This window comes from Petaurus breviceps, unplaced genomic scaffold, assembly GCF_028583685.1.
Source record: "Petaurus breviceps papuanus isolate PSGF00001 unplaced genomic scaffold, PetGlider_PUasm1.0 139, whole genome shotgun sequence".
NCBI lineage: Eukaryota > Metazoa > Chordata > Mammalia > Diprotodontia > Petauridae > Petaurus > Petaurus breviceps.
The window spans coordinates 13,770,647-13,784,215 of record NW_027185697.1 but is presented as its reverse complement, the minus strand read 5'-3'; the positions used below and the strand labels follow the sequence as shown (position 1 = coordinate 13,784,215).

The window sequence follows — 13,569 nt, the reverse complement described above, 5'->3', positions numbered from 1 at the left end:
ACTCTCCATATTAAAGTAATGGGATGGACCATATCCTCTAAGGTCAAATCAAATGATTATCTGTTGAGGTAATGTTGGTGAACTGCTTGGCACTTAGTAGGTGCTTGGTACAGTTCCCAGCACACAGCAGGTGCTGTATAAAAGCTCCCCCCTTCCTTCCCTGAGATCCTTTCAATTCTAAACCTGCAATTCTCCAAATATATCCTCCTTTGCCACTGGTTCTTCTCAAAGATCTTAGAATATTTTAGGGAAATTTTAAGGTACTTTAGGGCAAGATTGTGACAGTTGGCGCTTGGACCTAAGTTTGAATCCTGGCTTGGTCACTAACCAGCTTTTTGACTACAAACAAACCACTTTCCTTTTCCAACTCTCAATTTCTACATCTGTAAAATGGGAGAAGAGTAGTTGTTTGTTGGGAGGAAGGCTCCATGTAAAACTTGTTGTAGACATCTGAGCTAGAATTTAAATGAGAGCTCCCAGTGGAAAATGACTCAGGTTATTTCCAATGAATGAGGAGCTCCCAATGGGCCACTGATACTCCAGTCAAATGTTCAGTGACTAACGTCTGCAGCTGGGAGGCAGAGAGTTATAGAAGGTCATGAACTGGGAAGGACTCTGAGGCCGAAGAGCCTAATTCATTCTACAGATGAGAAAACAGGCTTGGGGAAGAGAAGTCACACAAGCAGTAAATGTCAATGCAAAATTGGAACTCAGGTCCTTTGACAGGACCCCGTGCCCTTTTCAGTGTGCCACTGGGAGAGCACTGGACCTGGAGTCAAGGAAGATCTATATTCAAAACTTGCCTCTTACATTTACTGGCTGTGTGACCCTGGGCAAGTCACTTAAACTTCCTCAGCCTCCTCTGTAAAAGGAAGGGGTGGATGATATAGCCTCGGGGGTCCCTTCTAGCCCCAGATCTGGGGCTCCAGGATGGCCTAACAGCCCTCCCACTAGCTGGCTTCTGATGTTTAAAGGAGCCACATTCCTGGTCCTGGAGACAGCTGGGGGGGGGGAGGGGGGCGGGCTCAGTGGATAGAGCACTGAGCCTGGAGTCAGGAAGACCTGAGTTCAAATCCAGCCTCAGACACTTGCTCACTCCGTGGCCCTAGGAAAGTTGCTTTACTCCCTTTGCCTTAATCCCCTGGAGAAGGAAATGAGGAAGTCCTCTAGGACACTGAATAACAGCAAAAATCCTTATCCTGGGAAGCGTTTTATTTCATTTAAAAAAAAAGTCATTTTATTGACGGGTTTCCTTATCTCATGGCCATTTGGGGGTGTATTTCCTCTCCGCCACCCCTACACACACACACACACACACACACACACACACACACACACACACTGGCACTCACGCGCGCACACACGCACACACCCCAGTTGGACCCTCTTAAATCGCTGAAGCAGACACTCCTGACGTCCTGACCAGTGTGGCGGGGGCGGGGGTCCGCTTCCCCTCACCCCCACCCCCACCCCTACTCCTACCCCCACCCCCTCCTCTCTGCTGGCCAGCGGAGGGAGCCTCGCCCACGTTGCGCACGTTTCGCCTAGCGCAGCCCCGCTTCTCCGGGGAGCTGTCCCGCGATTCCCCCGGCCCCACGCCTGCCGGGCTCAGAGTTTCTCCGTGCTCCGGGTAAGGAGCCTGCCCGGACCAAGGGGGCGCCTGTGCTTGGAGCGGGGTCTGGGTGCCCGCCGCAGATCGCGTTTCAGGAGCCCCCGGAGCGGAGATCGGGAAAACAACGCCTTTTTCCTCCCGGCCTCGTTCAGTCCTAGGAGGCTGCCAGGGGAGAGGGGCCGGGGCGGGTCTGCAAGGGCCGCCCCCATCAGTGAAGCCCGGTGGGTCTAGACACGGCAGGCTCTGAGAGGCGTTTGGGTCCCTTGCCTCCTCTGAGGGCTCCCTGAGGCCCGAGGGGATCAGGCCAGGGCAAACCAGCCCATGAGAGCAGAGCCTAGGGTCTACGATGAAAAAACAGAGTTAGTACTGGAAGCGCCCTTCAAGGCCACTGCATCCTTTTTTACAGAGAAAGAAACAGAGGTAGAGGGACATTAGGTCATTTGCTAAATGTCAGAGGTAGGATTCCACGGCAGCCTTCCTGACTCTTGTGTCCAGCTCTCGATTCAGAAGTACAGGTCTGATTCAGAAGTACAGGTCTGTCCCTGCAGCCTGACACACTGAGGGCCTTCCCATTCCTCACTGCCTCAGTTTCCCTGCCCTAAAATGCCTCCCTCCCAAGGCTAGCTAGAGGATTGCTGAAGTAGAGGATGGAGCCTGGGAGTCCATGTTGAAGGCCCCGAGGTGGTATAATCCATAGAGCAGTGGACTTGGAGGGAGGGGACCTGAGCCCTTTGGGCTCCCTTTCAGACACCCAGCTGTGGGCAAATCACTTTATCATGAGCTGGGTTTTTATCGTCAGCAACCTATCTCCTAGGGTTGTTGTGAGGATCAAAGGGATAAGATAAGGTTTGGAGAAGAAAGATTTACAGGATTCACATTCCCAGGGAGAGACACAGGCAGAGAAATCTGGGTTCAAATCCTGCAACTTCCAGGAGAAGCCACTTCTGGGCCTCAGTTTTCTTCTCTGTAAAATGAAGGGATTGGCAGATGACCTTCAAGGCCTCTTCCAGCTCCAAACCTGCATCCTTCCAACCCTCATTTTACAGAGGGAGAAACTGAGGCAGGGGAAGGCTGCAACTTTTTCCCAGCAAGCTCGGTCTCTCTACACAGTTCTCCTCACTTCTCTAATTCTGCTCCATCCATCCATGTGAGACTCCCTGCACGTGAACACCTCTGTTCTCAGACTGGACCCCCTGCACGTGAACACCTCTGTTCTCAGACTGACAGAGACACCAGAGAACTCTCCCACACATCCAAATCACAACACACCCTCCTCCTGTGAGTCAGAGGCTGCTGGTGATTGGGACTCATCCCCATTAGAGAATCTGAGAAATTACAGTTTGTGACTGAGGTGAGTGGGAGAGTCAGAGACCTGAGTTCGAATCACAACGCTCCCTCCTTTGTGACCTTAGGCAAGTTCACTTCATGCCTTCGGGTCTCCATTTCCTCATCTGTAAAAGGAGGGGCTGAACTTCATGGCTCTGACTCTCCTCCCAGTTCCAAGTCTATGGCGATGAATCCAGAACCAGAGGAGGAAGCATTTTGTCCAAGGCTGCACAGCAAACCTAGGCCTGAGTCAGACTCCTGACTTATGCCCCACTGCTCTTCCCCTAATTCGTGGCTGCTGCCCATCCCTCACAAAGGCCCCTGGCCCAATCCTCACTCCCTGCTTGCTTCTTGGGGGGAGAGGGAGGTTTCCCAGTGACTCCCTGGGACACGGGCTCCCTCCTCCAATTTAGTGACAGATGGTCAAGTCCCTGCTTGTGCTCCATGACCACAGCAGGAAACAAGACTGGGGCTCTGCCTCTGGGACAGGCTCCATCCCCCTTCGAAGCCCTGGGCCCAGGGCTATGGGAGGGGTGATTTTCTACTGGGGGCTCATCCAGTAAGGTCATCACATCCTGGATGGAGTGGAGAGGGCCTTGAAGGCCATGCAGCTCTGAAGCATGAGGTGGTATGGTCCAGAGAGCCTGGCTGTGCCACCTCCCTCCACCGCAAATGGCAAGCATCCATATAGTGCTGGGACACTGGCAAACCACCTTGGGAGGTCCTGGTTTGACAGATGGGGAAACAGAAGCTAGGGCCACATAGCTAAGTCAAGGCTGGATTTGAACTCAAGCCTTCCAGGGCTTTTTGCCACCTGTGTGACTTTGGTGGTCAATCCAGCGTTTGTTAAGGGTCTGCCACGTGCAGGTCACTGCACAGGTCTGTTCTTTTCGGGCCTTGGTTTCCTCATCTGTAAGGCATCTGCTCTCTGTCTAATCGTTCTCTTACCAAAGGGCAGGGTAGCTTCTCTTCCCACATCTGTCCAGCACCCGCAGCTGACCCCAGGAGACCGACCCCAGGGCTGGACAGGGCGGGGGTGGGGAGATCCTGAATCATGGGAACTGTGAGATGGAGCCTTGGGGATGAGATAATCCTCCTCCCCTCCCCCCCATGGGGTGTTTGGGAACTGAGGCCCAGACGGGGGAAATGACTTGGCTTTCATCACACTGACTCAGGGCAGGGGCTTGTGCCTGAGTCTCAGCAGAGCTGCAGCTCCCCTCTAGTTCCTGTGTTACAAGGAGGGAAGGAGGACAGAACAATGCAGGAGAGCTATGTGAGGGCCAACCTCCCCCAGTGTCCTGGAGTCCGCCCACACAAACATGGTATGGAGAATCCAAGCCATCGCGGACATTTAGTGAGCACCTACTGTGTGCCCTGCTCTGGCTGGATACTGGGGTACAGGAACAGAGATGAGGAGCTTACATTCTGCCAGGGAAATAACATAGACCTGTACACACATTTACTGCCCCAGTGTCTCCGAGAGCTGGGACTTCAGGGATCCTAGAATCGCTCATTTAGACTGGAAGGACCTGGAAGGGACGTCAGAGGTCAAGTTCTCTGGCAGCTTGGAGCTGTGGTGGATGGAGCCCCAGCCCCAGAGGCAGGAAGACCCAAATTCGAATCCTGTCACTCCTTACTGGAGAAAAGTAAGGCATGGCAAGAAGTCTTGTTTGGCTGGAATGATGTGTAATCACCTGGGAAGGCAGCCTCAGGCAGGGCCTTAGACAGAGCTAAAATGACCAATGCTCCATGGAAGCCTGCCCCTGCCCCCACCCACACTAGGAGGGTGGGTGAGGACCAGAAAATGGATGGGCCCCCGAGGGCTGCTGGGCTCCCTCTGACCCGAGATCTTTGAGCAGAGGCCAGAGGACTCTTTGAGGCCAGTCTGGGTCAGGGCAGACAGCTGCCAAGGTCCTCCTGGCTCTCCTGCTCTCGGGCTGTCCCACAGGGAAGGCCCCAGGCTCAGGAATGTTCAGCCCCATGGGGGTTGGGGGCCCTCCTCCTGGGTCCCCATGCTCATGTCTGCCTACCCATCAGACTTGAGGTCCTGGCCCAGGTGTTGGCCTTGCTCAGTATGCCCATCATTTAGCACCAGGAGGCCACATCTTCAGTGCTAAGTACTTACAAGGACCAACTGACCATCTGAGCCCCAAGGCTCCTCTGGCCAACATGAGACAAGCACTGGATGCTGTTCCAGCTTTCTCAGAGGGTCTGAGCCCATTTGGGCCTCTAATCACCCGTGAATCAAACCCAGAGTCTTCCTAACAGCACAGTTTGTGCGGAGCGGAGGGGGAACCCATCCAAGGAGGCGGCACTCATGTTTTCCATTCAGTCTATGAGCACTTGTTAATTCATTTCCATTTCAGTTCAACAGTAGTAAAAGCTAGCATTCCTACAGCTCCTTGAGGTTTGTAAGACACTGGGCTTTATAAAACCACCCTGGGAGGAAGGAAGATGCCACAATTACTCCCACTCTGCAGATGAAGAAACAGAGGCAGTGACTTATTCAAGGTCATGCAATTGACTGAGGCCAAATTTGAACTCAGGTTTTCCAGACTCCCAGCCCAGACTTCTATGCTCTATCCACTGTCCCAATAGGCTGCCTATAAGCATCTATTAAATACCTCAAGGCACCAGGGGTACCAGGAGAAAGATAAACAATAGTTCTTGCCCTCGAGAAGTTTCTATTCTACCGGCAGAGGGCACAACATTCATAGAGACAACAGAGCTTTCTAAAATCTGGCTTCCTGTAAGAGGCAGTCCCTCATTTCAACCTTGAAGAAAGCCAGGGCTTCTATGAAGCAGAGACGGGAAGGAAGTGTGCACCTGGCAGGGGGCACAGCCTGTCCAGAGTTCAGAACAAAGAAGCAGGAAATGGACAGCCATATTGGGGAGAGGGAGTCATAAGCAATGTTTAGAAAGTGGGCTGTAAGGGTGGCTAGGTGGCCCAGTGAATAGAGCACTGGCCCTGGAGACAGGAAGACCTGAGTTCAAATCTGGCCTCAGACACTTGACACAAAAACTAGCCATGTGACCTTGGGCAAGTCACTTAACTCCAATTGCCCTCCAAAAAAAAAAAAGAAAGAAAGTGGGCTGGACCCAAATTGTGAAGGCCTTTAGATGCCAGGCTGGGGAATTTCCCTTTTAAATTATCGAATTACAGATCAAAGCTTGGGCAGTGACTTGGGAGATTTCTTCAAGAAGCTGATGAGCCAGAAGTTTCTTGGTTTTATTAGTCTGCTCGTCTCTGTAGCCCTGGGGCCCAGCCCAGTACCTGGCTTCTGGTCCAACTGAGTCACAATCCCTTTGGCCTCTGGAAAAGCTATCTTGCAGTCCCTGATAGGAGGCCTTCAGTGAGGGGGAACCTCCTACTTCCAGATGCTAATTTGGCAACAACGTGGAAGGTGAATCAGAGAAGGAAGAGAATAGAAACGTGGAGACCAGGTAGGAAGGAGGCCATATCTAAGGTCCAGACAACAGATTAGGAGACCCTGTCTGTCCCCTAGAATGATGCAAGCATGTTGGGAGATGTGAAATCAAGGGTTGATGCTGTTCCTTCTCTTGAGGAATGTCTTGCCTTCGGTTGCCTGCCCAGACAGTCATGCCCTGTGCTAGGTGCCAGGGGTACAAAGCAAGCCAAAAGCATGGTCTCTGCCCTCAGAGAGCTCCCATTCCAGTGAGGAGAGACCATGAAAAAAATCTCAGCAGGAGCCATAGAGAATAAGTGGATGGTCATTTGAGAGTCCAGGCCCCAGCAGTGAGGGGGCTCAATCTCCTTGTCCTGGGAGCCAGCTCAGGCAGACAGCAAGACCTCGTGCATCATTTCCCACTTCTCTGGGCTGGCTTATGGGTGGGCATTTGACATTTAACCATCAGGGGACAAAGTGTCCTCCAGACCTGGTTTATTTTCCTGACTTGCTTGTCCCTGGCACATTTCCTGATGCAATCTCCAGCTAAACTTTCAAAATGGGTGACCTTTCCTTATAGGCCAAGACCCATGTTTTCATCATGCTCTGGAATTTTCAAGTCATTGGCAGACATTAATACTGGAGATTCCTTTCAAGGTGGCACATCTAAGGAGGGCTATACAGCCCAGGGGCTGCTGGGGTGAGCCTCTCCCTGCTTCATTGTTTCCATCTGTAAAATGGGGAGAATGAATCCTTCCTCTCTTCCAGGCCTCCCTGAGGTGTGGGCAGGGTATGTGAAGTCTGGAAAATGTCATGAATTCCTTACAGGGTAGCCTTCTGTGAGACTAGAGATGGGACTAGATGAGCTAGAAGGAACCCAGAAACCACAGAATCTGAGAGCCTTAATTATGTGACCCTGCGTGAGTCCCTTGCTCTCTCTGGGAAATCTGAAAAATGAGGGGGCTGGCCTGGGTGGCCTCTGAGGTCTCTTACAGCTTAAAATCCACAATCCCATGAGCCTGTTCAGTCCCTTTATCTGAGGTAAGATTCGAACTCGGGTTCTCTGACTTTAAAATTGGTTTTCTTTCTACTATACCGTGTTTCTCCTGTGAATGTAAAAGGCCATGATTTGTCCTGATAGGGGAAAAGAAAACAAGATTTTGTGGGTTTTTTCAATTCCAAGTATAGTTCAGCTGCCTCAGGCAGTGTCCCAGCTACCAGGCTCTGCTTTTAAAGGGTGCAAGGGGAGCATGTTGCCTTGTTCTAAAATAAAGTTTTGTTTTTTTTTAACCTTCTCTTCATTTCTCAAAGTGAGTCTTGAAACAGATCCCAGCACATGTGGGTTTGTGAGGCCATGGGAGGGATTCCACAGCAGTGAAGTCAGGGGGAAAGTTATGTGGCTTTTTTTTTTTTTGGACAAAGAAGTCTCCTAGAAGTAGCTGATGAATGGATGTTTTCCCCTTCTCGAGTCCAGGGCCACTTGGTGTGCGTCTCTGTCCTCACGTAGGCCCTGCAGGCTCTCAGTGGCCTGACTCTCAGCTCCTCTGAAACAACGTTCCTAAAGGGGGGGGGGGGGGAGGGAGAGAGGGAGGGGCTTGGGAGGGACCATTGTCCTCATGCAGCCCCATCCCCTTCTGTGTGCTGGACACAGGCCCTGCCCACTGGTCTCTAAAGAGTGGTTGGCAAGCCAGATTTGTACACGTAAAACAGAGAAGTAACAGCATGGGGTGGGGGGAGAGGTTTAGGGACAATGTGAGTGAGGAAGAGACAGAAAGTACACTAGGAATGGAAGCAGAACTAGAGTGAGGTGACAGGACTGCTGGCCCAAGGAAGAAAATTTCGAGGGTGCTGAAAGCACCTTCCAGTGATGGCCAGTCATCCTTTACTGTGAATTCTCATTAAAGCTAGTGCCTTCCCTCTGAAATTATCTCCAATATGCATCTCTTTTGCACACAGTCATTTGCATATTTTCTCCCCATGAGACTATGAGATTCTTGAGAGCAGGTACTGTCTTTTGCCTTACTTTATGTATCTATCCTCAACACTTGGCACATAGTATGGACTTTATAATTGCTGATTGATTGACTGATTGGAAACCTTATGGTGTCCGGTCGCCTGTTTCCTTTTCCTTGGAAGTTGTATTGCAAGTGTACTCACTCACCCCCATCCTATCACTCTCCCCAGGAGTGAAAATTGCTAGTGATGGCTCTGCAGGGCGACGGGGGTTGGGGGGAGCTGATGTCAAAGAGGATGATCTTGGGTGAGGCAGCTTGCCCCAGGAAACAAAACACTAGATTTGGAGTCAGGGACCTGAGTTCAAATTTTAGTTCTGACTCTTGCGACTTTGAATAAATGATTTGATCTCTCTGGGATTCAGTTTCCTCATCTGCAAAGTGAAGCTGTTAGCTGTTTTTCAGTCATGTCTGACTCTTTGTGACCACATTTGGGGTTTTCTCAGCAGAGATACTGGAGTGGTTTGCCATTTCCTTCTCCAGCTCCATTTGCAGATGAGGAAACTGAGGCAAATAGGGTTAAGTGACTTGTCCAGGATCACACAGCTAGTAAGTGTATGAGGTTGGATTTGAGCTCCAGGAGTCTTCCTGATTCCAGAGCTGATACATCATCCCCTGCAGCGCCACCTAGTGGCCTATAGTGGGGAGGTGTAAACTAAAACATTGGAGGTCCCTGTATCTCTAATCTGTGCAGGCTGGAAGATTCAGGGTGGGCTTCCTGGAAAAGCTGGACCTTGAAGGCTGGCAAGGACTGGGTAAGATAGAGACCCCTTAAGTGGGGAGAAGTGTATCAGCATAATCTGTTCTCCTTGACTCTTTTTCTAAATGTTGATATTATTTTGACATCAGCATCATCTCCCTGCATGTCACTCCCCCTCTGCCACTCAGACAGCATGAATTTATACTAAGAAGAAAAAAGAAAGAGAGAGGAAAGCAGTTCACCAAAGCTAACCAACAACACATCAGTAAGTGTGAACAGTGTATTCAGTATTCCACACCCATAGTCCCCCACCTCGGCAATAACAGGAGGGAGATGCAGCATTCTCTTATCCCTCCTTCTGGATGGAGTTAGTCACTCTACTTAGACCTGTTAATGTTTAGTTTGGATTCACTTTTAACAGTAGAAAGGGATCAGACATGCTGCCTCTTATCCAGGTTTGTTGAAGATGGCCCCACGGGCACCTGGTGAGTTTGTGGATGACAAGAGTCATTCTGGTGATATCACTAACTTGCTGTGGGCACTTGATTAAATCCGTAATGATTTAGCTTTTTCCATTAATTGATCGTCAAGCATTTATTAGGCACCTACTATGTTCTGGGGCTACATCAATAAAAAGGAAAGAGTCCCTGCCCTGGGTGGGAAGACACCCGGGTGGTCTTATACAGAACAGATATAAAATAAATGACTTCCTGGAACTTTGGGGAGGGAGCAGCTAGAGTGAGATCGGAAATGGCTTCATGAAAGCAGCTTTGGATGATAATCATGACTCATGTTTACATAAAGCTCCAAGATTTGGAAAACTCTTTCCATGCAGTATCTCATCTGACCCTCACAATATTCTAGCAGGGAAGTGCTATTATTATCCCCATTTTACAGATGTGGAAGACTTGCCCTGATCATACACATAGTGTCAGAGGTAGGATGGGAACCCAGGTTCCCCTGATTCCAAGCCCAATACTATTTCCCTTCTGTCCCACCTACAACAATCCTATGAGATAGGTATTATTGTCTCCATCCTATAGATGAGAAAACGGAGCCCCAGAGAAATAGGATTAGGGTCACAAGCAGCATTGCCAGGTCCTCTGATTCCAAATCCAGCCCTCTCTACTGGATCACCCAGGGATAGGAGTTAGGGGTCTGGGGTTCTCATCTCATCTCCATCACTAACATTCTGCCACGCCCTTCTCTTGTCCTCTGTAAAATGGCAGAGGGGGTTAGGTGGAAGCAAACACCTGGGTACTTTCTAAGGTCCCTTCCTGATCCCCAGGTAAGCAACTTCACTGCTCCAGAGGGACAGCTCCCCACAACGTCTGGCTTTAGGCTAGGTCCTCCTGGGTCAGGCTTGAATGGCCCCAGCCACCCACTTTCTCCCTCTGCCCCCAGGCCCCCAGTCTTTCTTCCTTTCATCTGGGACCAACATTCACAGCTCCTTCAGAGAGTGGATGAGCCTAGTGTGGTGGAGGGTGAGGAAGGGGAGCAGCCTTGTGGATCCCTCTTGTCTTCCCCTTAGGAAGCAGTCTGGGATTGGAGCCAAGCTGGGTTTGGGGGAATGATGTCAAAAACCAGCACTTTTCCCCATTGCCCATTTCACTTTGTAACTTTCACTCCCACCCTCCAGAGGTGGGAAGGGGCTGGAGGCAGATGGCCAATGGGCAGGCAGGGTGGTCACTTAGTGCTCAGGCTTGGCTCCCCAGGGATGCCCAGGTGTTTTGGCTGATGGGAGGAAATGTAAGAAGAGGCTTTGCAGACCTGGAAAAACATAATCCTGCCAATAGCGACCTTCCTTCCGCTCAGCGTGCTAGGGAAGTGGGCCCAGACACCAGCATTCTTGGGATGACACATTTTCCATGGCCGTGTGGGTCTGTCCTGAAACAGCTGAAATGGTGCCTTGTGAAGCCGAGCTGACATTCTGATTTATGGAGCTGGGGCGAGAATCGGCAGCCTTTGCTCTGGGCACCCAGACAGTGGTTCTCTTCAACACTGTGGGCTCCGAAAAATGATTTGCATGTTGGCCGGGCTGGGAGCAGCTGTCACTGGCCCCTGTTTAACTGTCTCCCTCATCCCCTTCCCAATAACCACCCCCTGCGCTGACCATCTCTGCCACGCCATCACCCTCAGGCTGCCTCCTTGCCCTGGGATGCTCCAAGGTCTGAGATTACCTTCTGCCTGAGGGTGGTTCTTGGGGTCAGCAATTGAAAATTTATTTTATTGATAATGAAACAGATACCCAGGTGCCAGGCACATAGTCAATGCTTAATAAAAGTTTATTGCCTTGATGCCCATAGGGGTGAAGTGACTTGCTTAATTTAAAGTCACTTAGACAATAAGTGGCACATCTGGGATTGGAACCCAAGTCCCATGGCTCTAAATTCAGTGTTCTTTTTGTTTGTAAAAGATTGGACCTGTGACATCATTTATTGAGGGCACTCCCAGTGGGGGCACACCATCAATGTAGATCTGCAATTTTGAGAGCTCACCATACTGAGTCCCACCCAGACCCACCATGATGCCCACTCTCTAGCTCTGGGAAATGTAACCAAATCGGTACCACCCTCCCAGAGGCAGCTGGTGGCACAGTGGATAGAGCAACAGACCTGGAGTCTGAGTTCAAATCTGGCCTCAGACACTTCCTAGCTGTGTGACCCTGGGCAAGTCACTTAACCTTGTTTGACTCCGCTTCCTCATCTGTAAATTGAGTTGGAGAAGCAAATGGCAAAGAGCTCCAGTACCTTTGCCAAGAAAACCCCAGTGGGGTCATGAAGAGTTGGATCCAACTGAACAGTAATAGATGGCTTATAAGATCCCTTCTGGGATGGAGTGGAGGGGAAACTGTGGTCTGGGTTATCTATCTCTCTCATCTATGATCCCATCACCACAAGATTGCCTAGGGCACAGAGAGTTTCAGTGACTTGCTTAGGATTGCACAACCATTCTGTGTTCAAGGCAGGACTTGAACCTTGGTCTATCCTGACCCAGCTCCAGCTCCATCTTCACCTCCCATGTTGCCCCTTATAACTAGGATAAATAATTTAAGCAATTGTTGTCAGAGTGTCTACCGGCACCGCTCATCCTTTGTCCAGAGCACCTTGAGGGGAAGCTGCCTGCTTGGTGACTGGCTTGGAGGAGACCCAGGATCCCCAGTTCCTGGAGTGACCCCCCCCACCCCTTTCCCTTGTTTCTTCAGCTGTGAGTACCCTGCATTGGAACCACAAGGGAGGGGGCCAGAGCCTGGGGATGATTAATAATAATCAGAGGGTAATTAGCATTCTGATCCTGGTTGCTTGACCTCTCAAATGGAGATCAAGCAAATTCCTACCATAGCTGATCACTCAGAACATTTTCCAGTGGCTCAGGTCACAGACGCTCCCTCCCAGCTATGGAAAAGCTTAGATTGTGCCTGTCATCTCCTGGGACACACACCCTGGTGGTACCCCACCCTGCCTCTGCTTTTAGAGACGTTGCTCCCCAAACACCATAAACCTGAGGCCATCCATCGTCACCAGCAGCCCAGCACTGTCCCTGCCACTTAGCACCTTGATGACCTTTTACAAATTCCTTCCCCTCCATGGACCTCAGTTTTCTGAGTTATGAAAATGAAGCATTGTTTGTGGGTCTGTGATTGGTTCTGTGATGATGAAGATAATATTGAGGACCCTGACATGAGGGAATATGGAAAGCTATGCCCATTTTACAGGTAGGGATACTGAGGCTCAGAGGGGCTAAATAGTCTAAGTGGCAAAGGTAGGGATCAAATTCAGTTACCTTTCCACTGCACCATTGCTATCATTGTCATCATTTTACAAATGAGGAAACAGGCTGAGCAAGTGACTTATGCAAGGTCATAGTGCTAATACCTGTGAGAAGCAGGACTTGAACCCTGGTTGCCCTGACTCTGAGGTTGGCTCTCTGCTCAATATGTCCCACTCTCTCATGACAGTAATATAAAGGCCAACACAGAGGGCTGGCTAAATGCTTTTACGAGCTAAGCAAGGTTTACAAGTAGTATCTCTCTGGAGCCCCTCAACAATCAGTGAGGTGGATGTGATTATTGTCTCCATTTCACAGTTGAGAATAGAGGCTTAGAGAAATTCACTGACTTGCCAGTGGTCACACAGCAAATTGTCTTAGAGTCAGGATTTGAATCCAAGCCCTCTGACATAAATCCAATGCTCTTCCCACTATATGCCAAATGCCAATCAACCATATGGTCTGAGGTTGTTTGTAGACCATGGGGCTATAGACTTAGAGGGCAAGGAACTTGACAGGCCATCAAGTCCACCCCATTTTACAGAAGGGGAAACAGAGGCATGGAGAGGCAAAGGGGCTTTCCCAGGGTTGCACATTTAGTATGCACCTGATATTCTAGACCGAGGTTTTCCTGACTTGTTGAGGGCAAGTTGAGGGCACCATTCGCTTTAACTCTTAGTCAGAGCTCTGGCTCTTCCTGTGTGCTCATCCCGTCTCCTCGAGGGCATGGGTTTCTGGTGGTTC

General features: G+C 50.3%; 1 protein-coding gene across 2 annotated transcripts in view; it reads left to right on the top strand.

Moving 5' to 3' along the window:
• The window catches only part of LOXL2 (lysyl oxidase like 2), a 154,035-nt gene that overhangs the window by 65,872 nt on the left and 74,594 nt on the right, over window positions 1-13,569 (top strand). The window lies entirely within an intron of this gene.